At 47.9% G+C, this 23,585-nt stretch overlaps 1 long non-coding RNA gene across 1 annotated transcript; it reads left to right on the top strand.

Moving 5' to 3' along the window:
• The first annotated feature begins 14,594 nt into the window (after positions 1-14,594).
• Positions 14,595-21,901, top strand: LOC110352549 (uncharacterized). Its single transcript, XR_002401640.4, has 3 exons — positions 14,595-14,787; positions 21,014-21,103; positions 21,727-21,901. It is a non-coding gene; the product is annotated as an uncharacterized lncRNA (long non-coding RNA).
• Positions 21,902-23,585: the final 1,684 nt, after the last annotated feature.

Genomic DNA, 23,585 nt, shown 5'->3' with positions numbered 1-23,585 from the left:
AAAAGAGCTATTGTATCAGTTCTCCCAGCCCAGACCTCTTCACCAGGCTTCCTGGGGTTTCAGGGAAAATGCTGCTGTCACTCTACACACAGCCTCCCTCACCATTTTGGCTTCTGAGTCAGGAGTGTAAGAACAACATGCAGGAAACTTGGGGTAATAAATGGTGCACTGAACCCCAGCTGTGCTGAGATCCTCTGGGGTAAGCATGCAGTATGTGTGCATGGGGTGGAGGCAGCCCAGCACAAGGAGTTGTGTGTTTTTAGCCAAGGACCCATCCTCCTGCCCTGCAGATGGGGTGTTTGTGGGCAGGATCCTTGGAGGAAGTGCTTGGCTTGAATTTGGCTTCCAGTTCGCTAGTGCAGCACCCTCATGGAAGCCTGTGAGATCCCAGAAGAGGTGGGAAATGGAAAGGCTGGGGTGGGAATGGAGATGACAGCAGCCAGGGCCTGCTTTCTCACACAAGAGTCTCTCTGGGGATGCAGAGGTACTCTGCAGTGTCACATTCAGCACCCTTAACCCAGGGCTGGCAGTGCCACTACTGGCTAGTCTCTTGCTGTCCTGAACATCAGCTGCTGCCCCAGAGTTTCCAGGAGAAACACAGTTGAGAGCCCCTCGCTACACTGGAGAACCTGGTGAACTGGCTTCCCCTCACTTCCCTTCTCCCTCCTCCCAAAATTTTGAAATTAAGTTCTAGTATCTCATAAAATATCATGTTCATATCATAATTTCAGCGTGCAGAGACACCATACAAGGGCCAGGATGCATACAAATTGCTGCTCTAAATCTTCGGCTACAATAAGGAAACTTCAGATGCTGACAGTTGTCTTGATAAATACCTAATATAGTTTAAATAATTATTTAATGCAGACAAATGGAAAAAGGGAGCATCTGTATGCTGTGTTGTAATAACCTACAGCTTGCAACTTGTTGGGCGGTAGCAGCAGCAGCTCTAAAAAAAAAAAGGCTCTAACCATGGCCTGGGAAGGAGGGCTCAGGCTAAGGATTTGCCCTGCTAGCAAATTGGGAGCGCCCTGCTAGGAGCTAATGGATATTGGGAGACAGACTAATGAGGGATGAGAACCCTCTGTGAGCTGAATTAGTACAGCACTGATGACCTAGGTGACGTGAACGTGTGCTTTATCCTGCTGCTTGCCCAATACTGGCTGCAGGGCTGAGTGCTGACGCTGTGGGACAAGCGTGGCCCAAGGTGGGCTGGTGCAGCTGGAGGCTCGCTGGGGTCTGGGACATGTTTTCAGCAGCTTCATCCAGGCAGGAGCAGCGTTCATCCCGGCATGCAGGCACAGAGGTTTGGTGGTAACCGTAGTCTGGAGGGAAGTACAGAAGAGCAGTATGAAGCAAATGACTCCTTCTAAGGTGGACAAACTCCCAGTACCAGGGACATTGCTCTATCAGCAGCAAAGCATGTTCCCTTCTGGAGCTGCATGTGCACCACGTTACCAGGATAATTTTGCGGGCTTCATGAGTGTGACTCTCAGACTTTATCTCCTTTGAGCTCCATGGTCAATGACTATTTATAGGGTTTTGCTTTGCTTTATATGCTCAGTGGTATTTCAGAAAGCGTGCTGATCTCCTCCATGAGCTCTCTAACAGATTACAAGGACCACACTTGATTGAGCTCCTGGTGTTTTGCCGTGTCAGCCTTCCAGAAACAGAGGGCTGCGGATATGCACCTTTGCATAGCAGAGGATAAACACCATGTTAGAGATGGAAGATAAGTGGCAATAAAAAGTAAAACATGGTGTGTCTGCCCTTTAAAATATATTAGGTGATTTACAAATAAAGCTGTGTATTTTTAAGATATATATGGAATTGTTCAGCCTGTAACTTTTAAGGAATCTGACCTTGAAGAGAAGAAATACAGCTGTGACCAGCCTTCAAGATGTTCCGGAAACGGAAAGGACAAGCATTCTTGCTTATTATTTCAGCAGTAGGTGAACCTTGTTAGGTCAGTGTGGTTTGGGAAGCAACTCACGCTCCAGGACTCTACTAGCTATCAGGTAACCTCATTGTGCAATCAGAGGCAGAGAACTTGGCAGAAAAAATACCAAGTTTTTGGTGAGATTTCCAGTGGTCCATAGCTCCTAGAGATCAGGACAGTCTCTGCTAGGTTGATTCATATTCTGGTCCCAGGCAGACATGCTCTGGTGGTAAGAAAATGAGAGAAGCAGAAGCATGAGGCCTGGTTCCGAATATGTAACTTGGCACTTGTGTTCTGTAAAGCTCTGCTGTCTCATCTTGCCTGTTTGGGCCCTCTCTGGTCCCCACTGGCAAATGCTGCTGTGTAGGTGTGTGCAGTGCAAGCAAGGCTCCTTCCTTCACCAGTCATTCTGGCAGAGGGTCTTCTAGGCCAAGGGGGGCCTGAGCTACGTCTTACCTTCCCTCCAAGGGCATTTGAACATACATGTGTCATGTACCTTAACTGTGGTAGCAGCCTGCTTGGAGTGAGATGGGCTTTTCTTTGCTTTGATGCCTTCTGCTGAAGTAGCTCTGTATTTCTGAAGGCTGAGTAGCATCCTCCCAGCCTGTATTTTCTGGACTATGTGAAAAATATTGGGCCTGCTGAATCCTTTAAGGGTAATGAATGAGTGGAGACAGCTGTGAAGTGAGTCTAGGAATCAAAGCTGTAAACTTCTCATTTTAAATTTGTTCCTAGAGAAAACACAGACGATTCTCTATGTGGAAGAATAACCACTAATGATCCCTGCATGTGCTGGTGGGCTGGGTTGTTGATGCAGGGAGACAGAATCTCCATGTGCTCTGGCCTCTGGAAGAGAAAATATAAACAATCTCCAGTTTAATGTCTGACCAAGGAGATGTAAATCAAATGTATGTTGAAGCCTTTTAAATGTTTTGACATTTTCCAATTCATCAAGGTCTTTAATTGTATTTTGAGTGAGTTGTTTTATATGTAAATACAAGTTAACATTGAAAGTGTTTATAGCCAAATTGTCTGTTTATGCAAATTGTGTTGCAAGATCACAGTTTTTATTGCAGAAAAAAAACACGTCTCTTTTATTGTATTTAATGCTAGAAATGTTTCCTGTGGCTGCTGCGGTTTTCACAGACAATGCCACTCTTGCACGCTGTCAGAGCATGGTGGAGAATGCCAGCCTCTATAGGAGGACAGTTACAGCAGCAGGGAGAAGAGCCAGGTTTGGGGCATCACAACTGGTCCAACTGCTCATGCAGCAGGACTCACTCCCTGAAGCCAGTCTCTTGTGGTTGTGTCAGTACCTTGTTTCTGCCTGCCTGTGGGCTTTGGTACCTTCAATGGACCTAGGGAAATGTGATGGCTTACTCCAGTAGGCTCCAGTGAGCCTGTCAGAGGTGCCTGGCATGCCGCAGACACCAGCCAGGCTTGCCTCTGCCTCCCTGCCCCCAGCCTGGACCCAGGCACAGCCTAAGAGCAATATTGTGTTCAGGAGAGGACCTGTGTGCTGGTGGATGGGGCTCTGTGGGATTTCTCTATCTGGCTTATGCGTTAATTTGAGATTCCGGTGCAGAAGGCAACAGGCATTAAAAACTGCTCCTGATGGGTGAAAAATGAAAATTAATCAACATGCTTCTCCTGCATAAGTTGTGCCTAAGCAGTAATCAAGATCATCACCTGTAGATAAATCTCATCCTGCCATCATACAGAAAAGGAGCAGTTACTGAAGGCGCTGCCTCCATGTTTTTAATCATTGGGGAACATATGCAAATTAATGGTTCACCCATGGTAAGAATCAATAGTGCTGGAGCATTTGCAAACTGCAACTCGGATACGAGATGTATCTGATACAGGGAGTAGAGTTTGCATTGGATGCAAGTATCCCTGTATGGACTGCACGGATTCTTTCGTTGGATCTTGCAGCCTGTGGAGGAAGCCTCTGTGCCCTAGGACCACACTTCCTTTCTCCTGGATTTTTCAGTCAAGCAAGATTATGCCTTTGTGTTTGCTTAATGTCAGTGTTCCTTGGGGAATACTGTAGAGTAATAGCAAGCTGCACAGCCTGAAGTTGGGCTCCTGTATTATTTCTTCATTAATATTTGTTGTTCATAAATATATATTCACTCCTATTTATCACAAGAACACCAATTACCAACCATAAATTCTAACTGCAGGGAATATTTCAGTCCAGTTTTATTAAGAAGTGATTTTTAAAAATGTTGCTGAGGCTTTTAGCCAGTTATGTGCTACTAAATATTTAAATCTGTATCTCTTCCTGCATGCTGAATTACAGCAAGGGGATATTTAATGCTCCCATTTCTCCAGCATAAATCTGTGAAAGATTGACTGGAAGAAAAACGCTGTCTTGAGCAACCCACATAGATGCTGAGTGCTCGCTTGTGCTGTACACCCACTCACATGCACCCGCTATGGGTAGACATCCAAATGGGCAATGACGAATGGCCCCCGCTGTCATTCTGAGGGTCTCCCTGCTGGTCGGAGGGGGCCGGGGTGCCGCTGGGGCTGGGAATGAACAGAGCTGCTCGTGGGTTGCCCAGAGCAGCTGGCTGTCGTGGTCCAGCACGCGGCATTGCTGCTGTTGGCTGTCATAAGTGATGAGTGCCTGGAGGCCTGTTACCCACCAATTAGACTGTGAATTTTACTGTTTGACCGTGAGACTGGTTTATGATATGAAAAGCTTTTGACAGTTAAATACTACTAATATTAACCATTCCCGCATGGGCTCTTACAGTCTCCCCTATTAAAAGTGTGATTAAGAAATTAATTCATCTGGAAGGGACTGGCATGCAGTGCTAAACAATGGAATAATGATTTTTTATTTTATTTTATTAAAACTAAAGCCCTGGCTGCATGGTGAGAGCAAGCCCCATAGCTCTTGCTTCATGGCTACATTGGTGCGTTCCTGGCTTTAGCTAAATGGGGAGGGGAGGAACAGGCCCAGGCACGGTGCCAACCACGAGTTCAGAGTGCAGGAGAGTTCAGAGGAGGCAGGTCTGGGTAGCGGAGACCCAAACAGACCTGCTGAGCTGCGTTGGCCTGGCAAAGCTCAGGTCAACAATGTGGCCTGCTTAATGCTTGTGAGTCCCGAGGGCTTTGAGAAAACTGGTAATGCAGGAGGCTGATGGGCAGCAGTGTCTGCTCTTGGCAAGAGAGGAACACCTGGGAGCGCCCTCCAGTCATGTGTGCAGCACTGCCGGCACGGCACAGGATCAGGGCAGCCTGGGCTGTCCCTGCTACACGCTGGAGCAGCCGCTGAGCCAGCACAGCCAGATGCCTCTCTGGCCCTGGAGTGAGGTGCACCTGTTGCTGCTTTAACCGACTGAACAGCTCAGCACACCACACATTGCAATTAAAGTCTGACCGATGTGGTCAAGGCTTTGAAATCCATCAACTTATGCTGACAGGTGACTCTAAAGAGCTGTTATTTGCTCTGAAAAACAGTCCAAGTTTTCCCCTAAACAGCCCGTTTGGGAATGAGCAGGGTGGGCAGCGCTGGTGCTCACTGTGCTGGGGCCGAATTATGCTCAGTGAGATGGTTTCCTTCCCAGTGTTCCTTCTTCCTCTACTCCTCTCTCCAATTCTTTTGCTCACGTTTTCTGACCCGTGATGGTTCAGGGTCAGTGATGGTCCTTAGGAGAGACGGACCCATTTTACTGCCCCTGCCATTACTGTCCCCTGCCCTCCCAGGTCTTGCTCTGCAGTAGGAAGGTCCCAGGCACTAGGACAGATGCATTTGTTGCAGATGCACAAATAAAAATGAGTAAAGGACAATTCTGCATGTTTTGGAAAATGCACGCTTTGAAAGCGCGTTTCCCAATTGAAAAAAAAAAAAAAAAAAAAAAAAAAAAAAGAATCAGATGGCTTCCCTTTAACCATAGCAAAATGCCAAAAACAGAACAAAAAGAAAATGGCTTGTGACACAGTCTCCCTGGCTGTGCTGGGGCCTGTGTGCAGGTACCGCTGCTGCATGTGGGCAGTGCTGGGCAGAGGCTGGACTGGCCCTGCAAGCCCAGGCTGTGGCAGTGCCTGCATCAGGGGCTGCCCAAGGAGAGCAGCTGTTTGCTCAGGATAGCACACACTGGAAGACTCTGCAAAAGCACCTTCGTGACTGCTTCTGACCATCACCCGTCCAAGAAGAACAAGTTAGGAAAGGACAGAGCAGCCTCCAAATTGGAGCTGCAATGCTTTGAAAAGCTGTTGTTTCTTGGAGACAATGGAAAACAAGGAGGCTCCGCTGTGCTTTGAAGGAGTTGCTGTTTTGAATGCAAGCAGGAGCCTGCATATGCTACACTTGCATACAGACACTGAGAATATTCATATAGTGATTTATCCCATTCTTTTTCTCCATTGATTTTAATTAAGTTCACTCTCTCCTGCCAAGCCTGGGGAACACAAGCAAAAATTAAAAATACTGAAAGTCAGCTTGCTTTGCACTTGAGTTTTCCCAGCCTTTCAGAGAACAGAGGAAAAGGAAGCTCACACCACCACACAGGCATTTCATGTGCTTTGCTAGTCCCCAAATAATAAACATAAAATTAAAATCCTGTTAGGAGAACCACAAAAGCTATTATAGCTCAGCAGCTGATATTGACTCTGATCAAATCTTTCATGTGATTTCACAGCATTCTGGGCTACTCACCATGCACACCCTGATCAAGTTATCTGTGGCTTGATTTTTTTTTTTCCTCTCCCCCACTGAAACAAAGCAAGAAGAATGGCAAGAAAAAAAAATCTAATCTTGTGATATAAGTTTGTGTCACACTTTTAAAATGAGATGCAGGGTAGCTGTTGCTGCTGTATGCCATTTTCAGAGAGAGTCTTCCTGGGACCAGGCCAACTCCTGCACTGAGTATGCTGGCCTCATCCTGCACACTGCATGAGCTGCTGGCCTGGGAGACCCACATGGGGACAAAGACCAATGAAGATCTTATTTCCTGTATCCATTGCTCAGGGAACATCAGTGATATTACTGCTGTCCAGAGGGGTTAGTAGGGATGTTCTATAGTGAACCCTGCATGAAGTAATGTCACAAGCTATGCAGGTGTAACATACAATTTCTTTAAAACTGTTCTGACTTTTTTTCACCAACATGTGGTGTCTGTGGCGAGGTGGGGACCGTGGCCTGGGACCTGGCATGAAAGAGCCCATCTCTGTGGGGCAGGCTGTCACTGCAGCAGAAGCCAGGCTGAGCATAATTCACTGGCTGGTGGCCCTGACCAGGGCAAGTGGCTCTCTGAGCTCTGGGGAGTTTGCTTGGGCACTTTATTTAAAAACATCTTGTTGTTTTCATTGCTTTTATTCTTGCAATAAACACTGTGATAGACACTGAGAATATCAGATATGAGATGAATATATCCCAGACCTGCATCTTCTCATATTTATACAAATTGTGCAGCTATGAGCAGAGGAAGCAGAAGTGCTAAAATTTTTTACATGTCTCTCTTAAATATCACAGACAAGTAGAAGCAGTCACCTGAAGTAACCTGGCTCAAATCAGAAACTGGTTAAAAAGTCCTGTGTTATGCAGGTATCTGTCTTCATGCTATTACTCAAGACAGACTCATTTTTCATATCAGATAAGGTGATAAGCAGATAAAGATACCTCTTACTCAACTCTAATTTTAATTAGTATTGCCAACAAATTGGCTATGAAAAATTAGGAAACCTCAGCAAAAATGCTGGAGGGATATAAAACAAGACAATTTACCAGTCTGTGTTCTCCTCTAGTCATAGGCAGTCGTGGTGACTTAGTTTTTGATAGATATCTGGAAATACCTGCAGCAATCTCTTTACAAAGTTTAATGACCTTGGGTCATTTAGTTTTTGAAATATTTCTACTACTAGGGAATAAAAATGGTAAGATTGTTACAATTACACTACAGAAGGTCATATCCATCTACCTATGGCTAAAGGTCTGAATTTCCTTAAAGCTACCACCATCCAGTGGAAGATGATCCCAGCTTGTTTAACTTGCTACACGCTTCATCCAGAAGGATAATTGGTGAAATATCATGGAGGATATTATGTTTCACGGTACTGGCCAGTTGGCTCTTGGGGTATGAGCTTGCCCTGAGGAGATGGAAACCAATCATACTCCATTTCCTCAAGTCTGAACCCATGAGCTATTTCAACAGAGCAAGAATATAATGGGTTCCAAGGACAGGATCGCAAACACAAGGAGAATAAGGACAGGGAAAGCTCACATAGTTCCATAGCTAGAAGTGATTCACTTTGCATTATGGAATGCTTTGCAGTCTCCTGCCAGCTGTCCTGCTGCCTGCTCTCTGCAGCTCCCCAGTGGGTCAGAGAGCTCGGCCCCACTGCAGCTGAGACTTCACAGCCCAGATGGGAGTTTCTTGGATGTGGAAGGAGGTTTTTCTCCATCTTTCCTTCTACCTTATCAATATACTTGTTAAATTAATAATAATAATAATAATAATAATAATAATAATAATAATAATAATAATAATAATAATAATAATAATAATAAAAGCTTGGGCAACTGCAGGACTGGTACTGGGCCTCACAACCCTCCCACTCTTCCCAGAGCTGCAGCACTCGCTGGGCACAGCAGCATGTCCTGAACGTGAGGAGAGGAGCTGACAGATGTCGTGGAGATGGAGGGCCTGAAGGATAGTACCCCTGGGTCCAGCAGTTCATGTCCTGGCACACTTGCTACAGGAATACTGGAGGGCATGGCAGTGCCCGGGGCTGACTCCTGCTGCTCACACCTTCCCTCGGTAATGCAGGGCTGAGCAGATGGAGGGCCATTGGCAGAATGGGCTCCCTACAGGCCTGAAGTGATTGCCTGGGGAGCTCACTGGGCAGAAAGGCTGATGGCACAGCTTGCTGTCTTCCAGCATGGACTCAGGATGCTCTTTTCTGCCAGAAATGCCAGGATGAGAGAGAAGTGCACCGGGCTGGAAGTGGAGCCTGGGCAGGGTGATGGAGGGACGTGGGTGAGGGGATGTTCCTTCCTCTGTGTGCGTCACCCACGTCCAGTGCCAACCCCACGGGCTGTGACAGCCTGGCTCACCACTACAGTGAGCACCCACACCTGCTAGAGGAAAAGCTGCCTGGGACAGCTACCATGGCAGAGCTCAGGGACACCAAGGGTTCAAGCACCTAGAGAAAGGCACGAGAAGAGTTGTGGCTGCTTCTGGCAGCCCTGTCTGTCTTCATCAGTCTGAGATGCAAGCTTCCTGGGATAGACCAGATGCAGGCAAAGAGCATTGAGCTGGATGGCAGTTAGATTCTTTCTATTTCTGAACTTGACACTGGTGGAGTGAAGCATTGGTTTGAGACTACTCCCATTTCCTCCTGGATGTGATTTTGTGAAAGTCCTACAGCGTTGGTAGGCCACAGACTGGAGGGGCCCTGGGCTGGGGTGTGGAAAGGGCACAGGCTGGGCTGCTAGACGCTGAGCTCCTGTGTCTGTTCAAGGTGGGAGGAAAGGAAGGCACGGCAAAACAGGGCTGATAGCCCAAGGTGAGAAGCTTTGTTAGAAAAAAACATCTGGGATCAAAACACAAAGGCAGTGGGACACTGGGGCCAGTAGGGGGAATGCTAGTGCCACCAGGGCAGGCAGTGCACTTTTCACTTCGATGAGAGCATTGTGTCCTACCCTATTACATCAAAAATGACTGGTATAAATGTTAGTTAATTCTGAGCTGGTGTTATGCAAAGCTTCTGAGTGACAGAGTCTTCATTAAGTATCTTTCTTGAGTCCTCTAGCTGCTCTTGTTCAATAGCCACAGTGATTATTGCAGACAGACGATTTAGGGTCCAGTCTTTGGATCAACCTGTGAAAATCAATTTATTATTCCTCACTTAATCTCAGTTTTTGTATCATGTGTCAGCTACATTACTCAAAAAGGGGATGACAGCATAACCTTCAGTGGGTCACCTCTAGAATGAGAGGTAAACTGGCTCTTCCCAGCTGACTGGAGCCACCTCAGAGGGAGGTCCTGCCCTTCATTGCCACAAACCCAGGTTGCTTTCTCAAGTTGCTTCCCTCTCAGACATGGTGGCTGGCAGCATTGCTCCAGATGATGGGGTTTGGTCTGCCTCTCATCAGACAACAAGATTCTGCTTTGGGAAGCAATTCTTGGATGCCACGTCCATTCCCCAATGACGAGGCATGAGGAAGCCTCTTCCGGGGGTGTCTGAGCTCCGTGGCAGGCAGCAATGTGCCTGTCTGGGCCCTTGAGAGGAGCCAGAAGGGCCAGGCTGGAGGATCTGTGCAGGGGCTGTCTCATAGCAGTGCTACCGTGAGGAAAGGAGGGGTCAGGGTTTTTCAGATGAGTGTTTGCTAAATGCAAATGCATGTGTGAAATGCAGATAAGTGAGTATTAAACCTGTCCCAGCAGTGAGTGCCTGGAGCGTGTTTGTTTTGCTGTGGCTGTTTTACTTGCTAACTGTTGAGCTCTGCTAATCCCAGAGGTAGCTGCTGTGGAGACAGTTTGCCCCTCTAACAAAGGGTGTTGGGGTTAATGGGAACCTCTTAGAGCTGCCAGGAAAGGAAATGTGTACTGAGGTTTGCTATTTTTGATCCTTTTATTTCTTTGGTGATGGTCTGCTGGAGGAATATGCCTGTGGCCTTTGCAAGGGCTGTTCTCTTGCACTTTGTGCTTGGCTTTGGCTGTAAGATCATATAGCAAATACAGGGCTAAGCCCAGCCTGTCTGCCTCACGCTGGGGTGCTGTTGCCTGGTCATTCATCAGGTTTTGGGGCTGGCATTGGGTTTGCTTCTTCAGGAAGCTGATCACACGAAGGATGGGCTTGTGATGGGAGGTGAAGGCGGCCTGAGAGGCTGGGTGGCCCTGGGCCCTGACAGCCTGACCAAACTTGCAGCCAGGCCAGCTGTTCCTGAGCACGGCCCGAGCCCTCCCTGGTTACGGGGCCCAGTGAGGGCTCAGGAGCCAGGCTGCACCATGCTGCGGTGGCCATGTCAGCCTGCCCTCGTATGTCTGGAGCAGCGAGCTCGCCCTGCAAACTATTATTTATGTTTTCAAATACTGCTAACTCACAGATAATTAATGTCAGAAAGCCGCCTGGTGCCGTTGCTAATAGCTCAGCAAAAGGAGACACATTGGTCAATTAGCAGCTATTTGATCTGACAGTACCAGTAAAGGGCAGATCAAGCTGCCAGCCCCCTTGGCTAATATCATGAGGATTAGAGATTTGTCAAGACTCCACACAGGGTGCTAGTGGGGACCATCAGAGGAGGGAAGGAACCCTGCAGGTCATTGCTGCTTGTTTTCAGGCTGGATTGGGCACTGACTGCCTGGCCTGGGTGCAGAGATGTGCATGCTGGCCTCCCAGTCACCACCCTGCTGTCCTGATGTGGGAATGTGACAGAAGTATTGCGAATCAGACTGCAGTGACAGACTGCTCTTTCCTGGGAGGTAAGCTGTGTTCCCCTGGAGAAGCCCGTTATGACTTCTGCAATATCGGGGAAGTATTATATTAGAAAGAGACCTCTGAGCTAAGGAGATGTAATATCTGCATATGTAAAGGCCTCCAACTGTAGGCACAGCAATATTAGAGGATTTGTGTAGTTTAGTGCTAGTCTTTCTTCCTGGGGCTGACGTCGTAAAATGAGACACCACGATTCACTTGGAAACAAAAATACATGGAGGATGTGAGTAGATCTGTTGTATCCCATCCCCAGAGGGGTCTTCAGCTACATGACTTGCAGCTTGTTGCTGCACTGCTGAGACTTGGCCCTTTCTCCTGCACATCTGTTAGCTCAGGGTGCAGCAGGGCCAGGGGCGTTTCCTGGTTTCTTTTTAGCAGCTGTGCTGTTCCCCCTTGTTAGTTCTCAGGGCTCTCCTGGAAGAGTCCTCCTAGAGGACTGTTCCGTGCTGCCTAGGAAGAGGTACTATTTGGAGTCGTTGTTCTATGCAGGACTTTGGTTCCCTGCTACTGTCCTCAGTGCAACAGCAAAGGATGCCTGAGAGATCTCGTAAGGCAGCTGGCTGCCCCACAGAGGCAGCTCTGTCCTTTGGCAGCACTGTGCATTTCTGTGGCTATGGTACTTTTTTAACCATTGTCTGAGGGATGTTTGTGTCAGTTGCAGGGATTACTTTTGCTTCCCCGTAGTAGGATACTCTGATTACAGCTGGTCTTCAGGAAATTGATGCTTTAATATTCAGCCTTGTCAGTTGAGGGCTAAATTTTATTCCTAGAATAACATTTAATTAAGCATGCTTGCTTGCTGTCTGTGATGCACCAGTGATCTGCACAGATGCACTTACCTTCATTAGCTCTTTTAAAACCAGCTGGAACTGAAGTTAGAGTAAACTGTAAAATTTATGGGCTGCTCCCTCCCTTTTTTAATTAGCACCGTAAGTGTGTAACAAGAGGCCTCAGGCCAGGGGAAGGAGCCATTTACTTGTTTACTGGTACCTGCCTTGCTCTGCAGCCTTGTCCAGCAGCATCCCCCCTAGATGGAGCTCTGCAAAAACATTTGGAAGCAAGCAGGCAGGAGGCTCGTTGCCCCGCACCCACCCGTTCCGGCCATCCCAAAAACCTCGGGTCTGCCCGGGGGGTGCGGGCAGGAGCGGGGCAGCTTCCGTGGGGACCCGGCAGCTGCTCGGCACCTGGGCTGCCTGCTGGAGCCTGGGTGCCCCCGACCTGCTCTCATCCCTGCTCTGTACCCCGGGCTTGCAGGAAGAGCAGGTGGATGGATCAGATTTGTTTTTTTCAGGGTCAGGTCCTCGACACTGGGATCCCCCTCGTCCTCTCTGTGTGTCCTCCAGCACACTGGTCTCTTCCTGGCACGAAGGATTGCGCTAATGTGCTGATGGCATCGGGATAAAAAATGGTATTTGTTGTTGTCTAGTGCTGCCTTTGTGCCATGATTGTCTCTCCTGCCCTCACAGCTTTGCTAGCCCCTTGCCTTCCCCTGTGGATTCTGCATAGTCTCACTTATCCTGTACTGCCAGCTAATGGATTGCTGATCACTAAATAGATGGAAACCGAGCTCCAGTGCAGAATCTGGCATTTCTGGTTCCAGACCAGAGTGGACTGTTCTGCTTCTCCAAGCTGACTTCCTGCCAAAGACCTGCCCCAATAGGAGGGGGAATAGGAAACAGCTGTCCAGGAAGGTCTGCGCGAGAATGAGCTAGAAGGAAAAGTGTAGCTGGCTCTTCAGGTTCACCCTAGATATTCAAAAGCCCAGCAGTTGTAAGAGGCAGTCAATTGAGCAGAGTGGTGGGGATGTCCCTCCTGATGATTTGTTTTTCAGCCAGAAAATCTTAGACTTTAATTAGCAAAAATGTGTAAATGACTCGTGGAAAAAAAGCCTGTATCATTGCATGAAGTGGTGATGAAGAGGGATGGACATTGAGCTTCAGCACAGCTGATAAGGCAGTGGAAGAAAGCAGGAGAAAAGCTGAGTAAAATGAGAGATACAGAGGTTCAGGGCCGAGGCAGTGTGTTTGTATTCTGTAGAGGAAATACATGTTGCATCAACACAACCATTACTGCTTGTGCAGGTGGCTAGACATTACAAAAGGCCTGGGTAGTTTTCAGACAATTTGGCGTTAATGTATACGAGAGCAGCTGGAGTCTGGAAGCAGGGAGTGGTGCTATGGGAAGGGCTGATGTACCTGAGATGCTTCCCAGAGAGTGCAGCAGGAAAGGTGCTTGGTATTTATGCTTAGCTCAGAAGGAAAATAAACGAGTTGTTTCTCTCTCTTCTGGTACCTCTTTGGAGATTTCAGCTAACCATGCTGGAGACTAGCAGTATGAATCTCTGACAGATAGAGCTGCATGAAGTTTCATTGTTATCATTTGCAGCACATGAGGACCGGCACAAGCAACTTCTTTCATGAGTATTGTGCTGCATCATGACCACATGAGGTGGCTGGCACATCTTTCCACCTAACACTCGATTCTTGCCAGCACTATTACTCCTTTGCATTCAACAAGCACTAAATTCACTCACAAATTTTATATATATATAAAATACATATTGTCATAAAATCAGCTAGCTAAGCATTCCCCAATGAAAATGAAATGCTGCTGCTCCTCAGAAGTGTTTGTTCAGGATCATTTGTCTATTAAATACTTGGTGAAGTCTGCAGCTCTAACATCATCCTCAGTGCTCAGCCTTTCCAGTCCCTGGATACAGCCTCCTTCCTGCACCTATGAAGACAAAGCTTCCTGTACTCAGGTGTCTGCCCCAGCAGTTATTGATTGGCCTTTGCTGGGCAGTTTGAATTTGTGCTGGTGGATGTGTCTGGCTTCTCGGAGCAGTGATATGTCATTTCATCAAGTGGGAGTCTGCAGAGCTGGCCTGATGTGGGGCAGAGCAGCAGGGTTCTTCTTGTCCATTTGGATATGGACTAGGAGTTTGCAAGGCAGGGGTCCCATCAGCGACACTGTCATCTCAGCTGTGGTTCATCTTGTAATGATACTACTCATAGAAAGCCTGGATCTCCCATGCCTGAGCTTGGGGGCTCCAGAGCATTTACAAACCCTAGAAAAATTGCTGTGAATTCTGCTGTCTTGACAGATTATCAGCAAGATGTTGGATCAGCTGCTGACACCCAGGGAAGTGGTAGAGGTAGGTACAGTGCTCAGAGACTCTCTGGAGGGCTGAAGTTAATGCTTTTGACTCAGACCGCAGGAGTAAAGTGTTCTGCCTCAAAGCAGGGACTGAGGGCAAGAGAGCTGTGTCTGGCCTGTTTAAAAGGCGGGTGCAGGAACACAGGTGTCACTTCAGATGGGCTGTTGCTGCTGTGCTCTCACAGGATGTGGCTGTTCCTTCTTTACCTTCCCTCACTGTAAGCTCCTGGCTCTGTGGGGTAAGTTTGGTCTCCCTACCCTGTGTACCCCTACTCTAACAGGGCACATGGCTTTGCTTATTATCCCTGTGCCTTTTCCATTGTGAGTGAGCAGAGTCTGTTCTCGGGGAAGCTCAAAGCTGTGGTTGTTCCCAAGTCCTCTAAGAGGTGTCTGTGTGCAGCTTTTTCTCCTGGACCCTACTGCTGTGGAGGCAATGGTGCCCTGTACTATTCCCCTCCTTCATGCTGATATGTCTTCAGAGATAAATTGCTTTGATTTCTGCCTAAATTTATAATGAGTTTTCATATACAGCCGGGATGGGATCACTCAGAGAAGAAATTTTCACGGCGGGGAAATTTTGTTTGGCCAAGTTTCTGTAGCACGCTCATTTCTGATGCAGGGCTGGGAAGTGGGATATTGCCAGCACAGGCCATGGGCACTACTGGGAGCCCAGGGTATGTGCTCCTGTCTATAAGCCCTGGGGTGTAGGTAACAATAAACAATTGCAGCAAAGGCATCTGCCCTTTGGTGTGGCCAGCTGCAGGCTGTTCTGATGATCCTCTGCACAGAGTTCTGTCTGTTAAATGGGAAAACATTTTTCTTCTGACATTCATTAAACAGTATAATTTCTTTGGCATGGCACAATGCCAACAGCCTTCCCCATACCTACACTGCTCCTTCATTATTCTGTATTCAAGAAAGCAAACATAAACCTTGATGTTTGCTTTGGTTCCCATGGGATATGTGCAATGACAGCTGGAGGCTGGCAGGACCCTGAGCACCAGCTGCTGGGCTCACAGCTCGTTGGGGAACATGCAAGTGTCTACTCTTGTTCCTCTGATTCACATTCCGTGGAGGTTGCTGGGCTTTGAAGGTCACTATGGCCTTTAGCCTTTGTCCTAGAGGTAGTAATGCTCCTTCTTTGGGGCTTGCTGCAGCAGTCAGGTCTGCTGTGTCCTGGGATGTCTGCTGGACTTGGGCTGCAGGGGACCCAGCCTGGCTCTGCCCAAACCTGTATGGCACATCCTGCTCCTGTGCTAGGAGGCATGGCAGTGACTGACATGTTGCTCCCTGCACACTCCTCCCCCTGGCAGCACCCCACGTGCAGTATGCTGGTGTCCTGATGGCTCTGTGCATGACGCTGCTCTCACAAAGAGCACGGTGAACTGAAGCCCTGCCAGCAAGAAGGCTGCAGACCCAGCTTGCATGGATATCTACCTGTCTGAAGGTGCAGCCCCAACGGAAACCAGGAACCAATTGGGAGCTCGGGGGAGAGGTGGCTGTGTCATGGGAGTGCTTTGACAAAAGCTGCTGCTGCCTGAGCAAGCAGTGAGCACTAGCACAGCCGGGAACCTGGGCTGGCTGCAAACAGGATCTGGTACACAGCCCAGATCCCTGTAACAGCTTTCCCAGCACTCCCTCGTGGACAGTGCTGATTTTGATAGGCATATAACACAGTTTCAGGCGTATTATATTCCTAGAAAGAATGATGCTTTGAAAGATCCCCCCGAACCAAATCCAAACTGCGGAACAATCAACTCTTGTCAGCTTTAATGCTACTCACTGGTCTGTGACAGGGACAAAGGGGACAGAGCGTGCAGGTTCAGCTCTTGGCCTTTTTGGGGCACCAAGGCTGCTGTGCCAGCAGGTAGAAGAATGTTATAGCTGAGCCTGGAACATTTTGCAGAGGCATTTCTCTTGGCAGGTTTATGATATTTTCTGCCTCAGCTGGGAAGCCTGCAACACTAAATAAATCTCCAGGCCAACAAAAGCCCAGAATGTTTTCACAATTGCCAGGATTTTATTAATTTACAAGTACATTATTGAATTTCTTCTTTCTTAACAACAGCTTTCACTTAGACGAGAACTGCTTGAATGTGTTTGGTTGTGCATGGTAGGCAAAGCTAGTAAAACTCTGTGGGGAAGTCACCTGCAAAATATTTCATAGAATTGTTGAAGTTGGAAAAGACCTCGAAGATCATCTGGTCCGACGGTCCCTCTGCCACCAATATCACCCACTAAACCATGTCCCCAAGCACCATGTCCAACCCTTCCATAAACATCCCCAGGGATGGTGACTCCACCACCTCCCTGGGCAACCCGTCCCAATGCTTGGCTTCTCTTTCTGAGAAGAAATGTCTCCTAATTTCCAAGAAGAGGCTGACCCCCAGTTCCCCACACCTTCATTTCAGGTAGTTGCAGAGAGCCATGAGGTCTCCCCTGAGCCTCCTCTTCTCCAGACCGAACCCCCCAGTTTCCTCAGCCGCTCCTCACAGGACTTGTGTTCCAGGCCCTTCACCAGCTTCGTAGCCCTGCTCTGGACATGCTCCACGGCCTTGATAACTTTCTTGTAGTGAGGGGCCAAAAATTTGTGCCATTAATGCCAATAAACTGTAAATACAGTGAGACTAGTTTGGTGCTTTTGTTTGCCAGGTCTTGGAGCATGTTGCAAAAGGGGACTGCCTGCCCCTCTATACAGGCAGCGTGAAGTCAGCCCTGGAATAGGGAGCTGGCTCATGGGCACCCAGCTCTCTTTCTGTAAGGCTTTCCTGGACAGTCTGTGAGTTACACCAACACTTAGCACACAGAGATGTTCCTTAATCCCATTTTCTCTTAGTTCTTGGTGTTTCTGGCTACTAGAGAAGTTAATTTGGCATCTTTGCTTTTTCTACTTCAATAGTATCACTTGCTTTGAATACATGCTGCCAATTCCATTGAAGGGAACCCATTGTGCCCATAAACTGAGCAAACTGATACAGTACTACAACATTTCCCATGATTTCTGGGGTGAAACACTACTATTTTTGGGATCTGTTAACCTATTCTGTAACAAGAACGAAATAAGCTACTGAGACCAATGCAAAAGAGCAGTTTGGCAGATGGTGTATGTGGGCTGACTGCCAGGATTAGAGCCCCCTACCCTTGCATGTGCACCTCTGCCTGAAGCAAGAGTGAAAAGCCAGAAGATGAGCATTCCTCTTGGAGGTGGGCAGCACATAAAGCAATGCCTACCATAACCTGTGATGACAGGTTTTCGGTCTAATTCAGAGAGACGGCAGAAACTTCATAGCTCACATTCCCAAACTCATCTTTGATGTGTTGTTGACTCACTCACAGTGAGCAGCACTGCAGTTTTGTTCCTATGATCCAAGTGCCTGTACCCATGGGCTTCAACAGAATTCCTTTCTATTGCCCACTTAGTCAAGCTGCTCCTCAGACGCATATACCATCTCAGCTGCAGCTTCTTCTGCTGTGCAGGAGAGCAAGGGACGGTAGATGTAGCTCAGCAACTTTTTCTGCATAAGTATTGGGGCAGATGCAATTTTTAGGCTGTTTTCTATCTGTCATCTGTGATGACCCTGCAATGTTAGTGCCATCACAGAATGCCTCACTCTGCTTGCAGTGTCCTCTCCATGCTGCAGCCAAGAGCAGTGGACCATCCTGCTATGTGTGCTCAAGAGTATAGGTCCCACCCCCTGAGGTGGATCTCTGGGGAAGTGCTTGTTAATCCTAAGCACTGTTTTCTGCTAGTGGCTGATTCTGGGATGTGCAGGTAACTTTCTGGGACTGGCTCTTGGTGCCAAGCATCTGAGCAGCAGTGACTGGGTGGCGAGGACCAGCCGGTGGGACCTGCAGCTGCCCAGCCCCATCCAGACCGTGGGGCATGTCTCCGCACAGAAGCCCCTTCCTACAGGGCAGCCAGATGGCAATCTTTGACTGGGGCTGGGCTGGGACTCAGGAGGGATTTGGTACTGCTATTAATGTTGCTGTTCTGACTAGGGAAAGGTTTACCTTACCAGGATGTGAGGCTCTGGCCTGGCAGTGGAGCATGGCCGTGAGGTTTCCCATGGCCAGTTCCTCCCTTTGGAATCTCCCCGAACTGGTGGGCTTGTGTAGCAGGCAATCCCTCCCGTCCAGATAACAATCAGCAGGAAATATCTTCAAGTGATTAAAAAATGTAAATAGGTTAATTATTGCCAAAAAGAGAAAAGAAGAATTAAAATGGCTTCTGTGGGTACATTTAAAATACAATCAATAATTTATGAGACAATTTTCATTCAACAATGAGGAATTAGGAGGCTCCAAACCTTCCCAACATTTTATCTGCAAGGGAAAATGTTTTAATTATTTATTTTCTTTCATGTGGCTCATGCCATGGGGCGCACCCTCACTGGCCATGCCCTGACCATGGGGTGCAGGGATGGGGGCTGGCAGAGGTATGGGTGCTGCTGCTGCTGTGGATGCAGGGCCAGGAGCATGCTGCTGGGCAGGGTCCTTGCGAGCTGCTGCGCTCCCCACCCTCACCTTGCCCTGGCTGGGGCTGCTGGGGCAGGAGGGTGCTTCTTCCAGGGTGCTGCATGGCTTTGGGATGCCAGTGCCAACAGAGCTGCAGGAGCCCAGCCCTGGGCCATAGTTAACACTAGTTAACTAGTATTTGCCCTATTCACTAGTATGCCTAGTGAATAAGGCAAAGCTGGAAATGAAAAGGAGTCAATGGAGCACATTGTCCACACCACAAAACAAACAATCAAACAAACAAACAAAAAACAACAACAACAAAAACCTGTGTACCATCAATAACAGAAGGGGCATATGAGCTGCTGGAAGAATCCTTCCTCGTCTGAGAAAACATGCCCGGTTTTACAGAAGAAAAACAAACATAGTGAACTGAACATAAATGGCATTATTAGCAGAAAGGGAGTCCTTAATTAACCAGATACAGTCCATTACTGTAGCCTTCAATTCATTAAATTACATAATTACATAAAAATACTGGTAATGTGCTATTTGGTATATCTGGTATTGTCTTCCTAATAATTAGCTCTGTAATTGTCAGTTTGACAGAGTAATTAAAAATGTTTAAAGATGTTGTGTCAGCCTTTTCTCCTTTGCTGAGCTCAGTCAGATCTCTCTGGAAGATGATTTTCTACCTGACTTGACCACGGTTTTGTTTTTGATTTATAATAATATGTTATGGGAATGACCAGACTCATGTATTACTTTGATGTTCCTGCTAGGCTGATTTTTAAAAGTAGGAGAAAAATGAATCCTGATGTCATTTTCATTTACTTTTAGGAAATCTGTGGCCCCATCCCCCAGCTCATGATATCTGTGATGTGATTTTCCTTTGAGCAGTTGAATGGAGGGAGCGTTGTGAAATCTGACATTTGTAGCCCTAAATCTCAGTTCTGTTTGCTGTGTAAAACCTTTCATCCTACATGCATTTTTTATGAATGGACTGAAAAACACAAGAAATAAAACACGTAGCTCCAATTGTCGCTGCATGTGGACCAGGGCTGCTCAGCCAGCACGGAGCAGGGCAGTTCCAGGGTGCACGATGCCTCTGTTTTCAGGGCACTTGTGCAGCGATGCTTCTGATGATGACGAGTGCCGATGTGCTGGCAATAAAATGCTGCCAGAAGCACAAGAACAGCAGGTCTGCACGCCACCGGAGGGGTGTGCAGGGCCTGGTGCCCTGGGCATGATGGTGGGAATCAGGATAGGAGCCTGGACATACTGGGGAGCCTGGGGTCAGCCTGCTCAAAGCTGGAGCAGCAGGACACAGCCTGGGACTGTGTGCGCCGGAGCCCTGTGCTGGGAACGTGCTGTAAGGAGATGGTTTCTGGAGCCATTCTTCTCAGTTCTGTTGTTTTAGGGAGAGCAGTAATTGTAACGTTGCATGGTCAAAACTCTGACTGTTTTCCCTTTTCAACAAAATAAAACCAAATATTCATTACTGAGAAGAGATAAATAAATCTTTCCTCACACCCAGGAATTTTGCCAGCTGGGTTTTGGCTGGATGGGAGACTGTTTGTGAATGCTTTCAAAGATTTTTGAAAATATTCTGCTTTGAATCATTAAACAAACAAAGTGATCTGGTCTTCTGGAATAAACAGTAATCACACAGAAGTGAAGTCTGAACTTCTTTCTTGGCAATACAATTTTCAGCACTTCTCTCTCTTATTTTTATTTTTGCATTTGTCTATGCTTACTTTTATTTCTATTTTTGTTCCTGGAGTCTGTTTCTTACACCACATCTTTTCTGTTACAGCAGGCTCCATAAAGATCACACTTAACAAAGTACTTATAGCATGTTGCTTAGTCTCCTCCCCACAGTCCTTCCCCTCTTAGCCAGAAGCATGTCTCTGAGTCCAGATGGCCCAGTTCCACCACTCTCTAGCCATTAGTTTGTATTCAGTATTCATAATTGCTTCACTAACTGAGAAACTTTACAATCTGTTGCAGGCCATTATATGCAAAACCATGCCCAAATAATTGATCCCCTGCCATCCAAATTGCAGAAGTGCTTGAGCATTTTGTAATCTTACAGCAAAGGTTTGTATTCAGAGTGTTTTGAATGTATATTAAAATAAACTTGACAATGGGATACGAAGGCATAATTTTGGAGCAGCTTTGTCATTAAGTGCTCACACACCCATACCTGTGCAGTGGGGTAGTGTCCTGCTGGGAGTGTCATTTCTCTTTAATGCAATGTCTGGAGCTGAACTGATGCAATTTACTCCTGCGATATTCCACATTTGCCAGCCCCATCTCACCACCACTGCAGCAAGCTCACCCATTCTCAACGGAGCCAGCAGAATACCTAATGCTCCTGCTGGAGACACAGGGCACCTGCAGCCTCCCTGTGGGGCAGCTTCCCAAATGGAGCCCATGAGCTCAAAATGCTCAGGGTGGGGCGTTTCCACCCACTCCCTAGCACCCCAAAGGGGAAGTCATTGCTGGCAGGCCCTGCGGTGCTGCAGCTGCTGGCCTCAGGAAGGAGAGGAGGCTGCAGCGCTGCTGAGGGCTGTTGCTGGACACCACGCCATGGCCACACAACGCCTGCTCCGGCTGTCCTCGGGGCGTGGGGGGGGAGGTGATGTGCACAGGGAGAGGGGCACAGGGGAGACAGGGTTCGGGTCAGGAGGTTTCAGATGATGCTGTTTTATTTATTCCAGGGGCTTCCTCGCCTAGGAGACAAAGAGGCCCTGGACAACTGCTGTGGCTGCATCCGAGCACCTCTCCTGAAGTGTGGCAGATCTACCTGTCCTCAACTCACAATGCAACAAGACAGGGGCTTTGTGGCCCTTTCCTATGACCATAGCCACCACCAAACAAGAAGTGAAATATTTTCTTTTGTGCTATTCGGTGTTGCCTAGATTGCTGCCTCTGGCTGAGTGGTGTCAGCACCTTTCAGCTGTTCAAAGTGCAGCAGCTGTGGGCACCGGGAGAAGAGCCCTGGTGGACACTGAAGCTGGCCACTCACGCAGGGTGGTTGGTGTGGGAACAGTGTCAGCACACCTTGCCCTTGCAGTTCTGATGCACTGATGCCTGTTTTCAGAACACCTTGTTTTTAATGTGATTCATGCTGAATGAATCCCTAGGACACGAAGGCAGGAAATGTGACATAAAGCTTTATAAAGGTTTCCAAACAGAGAACCTGCAAGGTCTTCTGTAGGATGATAGATCTCTCCTTAAGTCATAGGAGGAAAGGCTCCTACAAAGAGTAATAAATTCATACATTCCACTAGTCACCAGGGTTATTTCCCACAAAAGAATTTATTACATGGCATACATTTCCCTGCTCACAATAATGAGATCTGGGTTCTAACATGTGACGTTTATGACTAGAATTATGAAAAAAAAAAAAAGAAAAACGATATAGAATCTTTGAGAAAAATATGCGGGGCAAATCTCCAATTTGTATATATGGTATATTCACTCCCCTGAACAGCAGGGGCAGGGCTGGGTTTTAACCAGGGAGAAAGAAATATTTTTGCTAATGCTATTCTAGAAAAATGAACCGCATTGGGAGCACCCATCCTGGGCACCCTCCAGTTCTGCTGGAGGCACTGCCCCAGCCCAAGGTGGCACGGGGGGCACAGCCCAGTCCTGGCATGGTGGCCCTGTCAGGGGTGGCCATGGGAGCCCTCCTGATGGTGCCAGACCCTCCCAAGCTGTGGAGCTGGTGCTCCTCAGTGCAGCTGCTCACTGCGGAGTGCTCTGCTCACCTGCCTGGCCATGCAGCCAGCAGCAGAGGTAGCCCCAAGGAGCTCGCAGTGGAAATTCTGGCATGGCAGAGCAGTGCGCTTTGGGAAAGGTGCCAGGAGATGGGGAGGGAGAGGCAAGGATGACTATCTTTTAGCTGAAACCCCCACAGCTCCTGCACAGCATCCAGGATGCCACAGAACATCAATCCACTAGGAAATTCCAAGAAGAATGCATGGAAGGACCAAACGCTACCTTCTCTTCCCAACATATGCTTCTTTCTCCACCATCAGGAGGCCAGACAGAGCTTGCAGGAGCCATGGCCTGCTGCTCTAAGACAACCTGCCTGCACCCTGTAGGAGGTTTCCTGGGTTCAGCTGTGCCACCTGTCTACATGCAGGTGGGATGTGGAAATACCCAGTCCCCGGTGCTGTATGCCTTCTGAGCTGCTCTCAGATGTAGGGCTAGGATCATTTGAGAGTGGAGGCAGTTGCCTGCTTTCTCCATCCCTTTGTTTTGATCCCCAGAAACACAGAATCCCAGAGCCCCTGCAGAAACAGGACAGGAAGGCATGGCAGATCCCTGGCTTCTTCCAGGCCAACAGGATGGCTGACCTGGTCAGGAGGGATTTAAACCTCCAATGTGGTGAAACCATGGCCCATGAACCTCTGACACTGGGAAAAGCCCATTGTGCTTTGCACTCCAGAGCTCCCTGTGCATCTCCCTGACATCACATGGCAAGGACATTTGGAGCTGCTCTGCTGCCTAATGGGGTAGTTTGGATGTTACAGCCTAAAATTAAAGAGCTCATTAATTACTATGCTGAAAG

The sequence above is a fragment of the Anas platyrhynchos genome, chromosome 15 (genome assembly GCF_047663525.1).
Source record: "Anas platyrhynchos isolate ZD024472 breed Pekin duck chromosome 15, IASCAAS_PekinDuck_T2T, whole genome shotgun sequence".
Lineage (NCBI taxonomy): Eukaryota > Metazoa > Chordata > Aves > Anseriformes > Anatidae > Anas > Anas platyrhynchos.
This window is presented reverse-complemented; position numbering and strand designations above follow the sequence as displayed.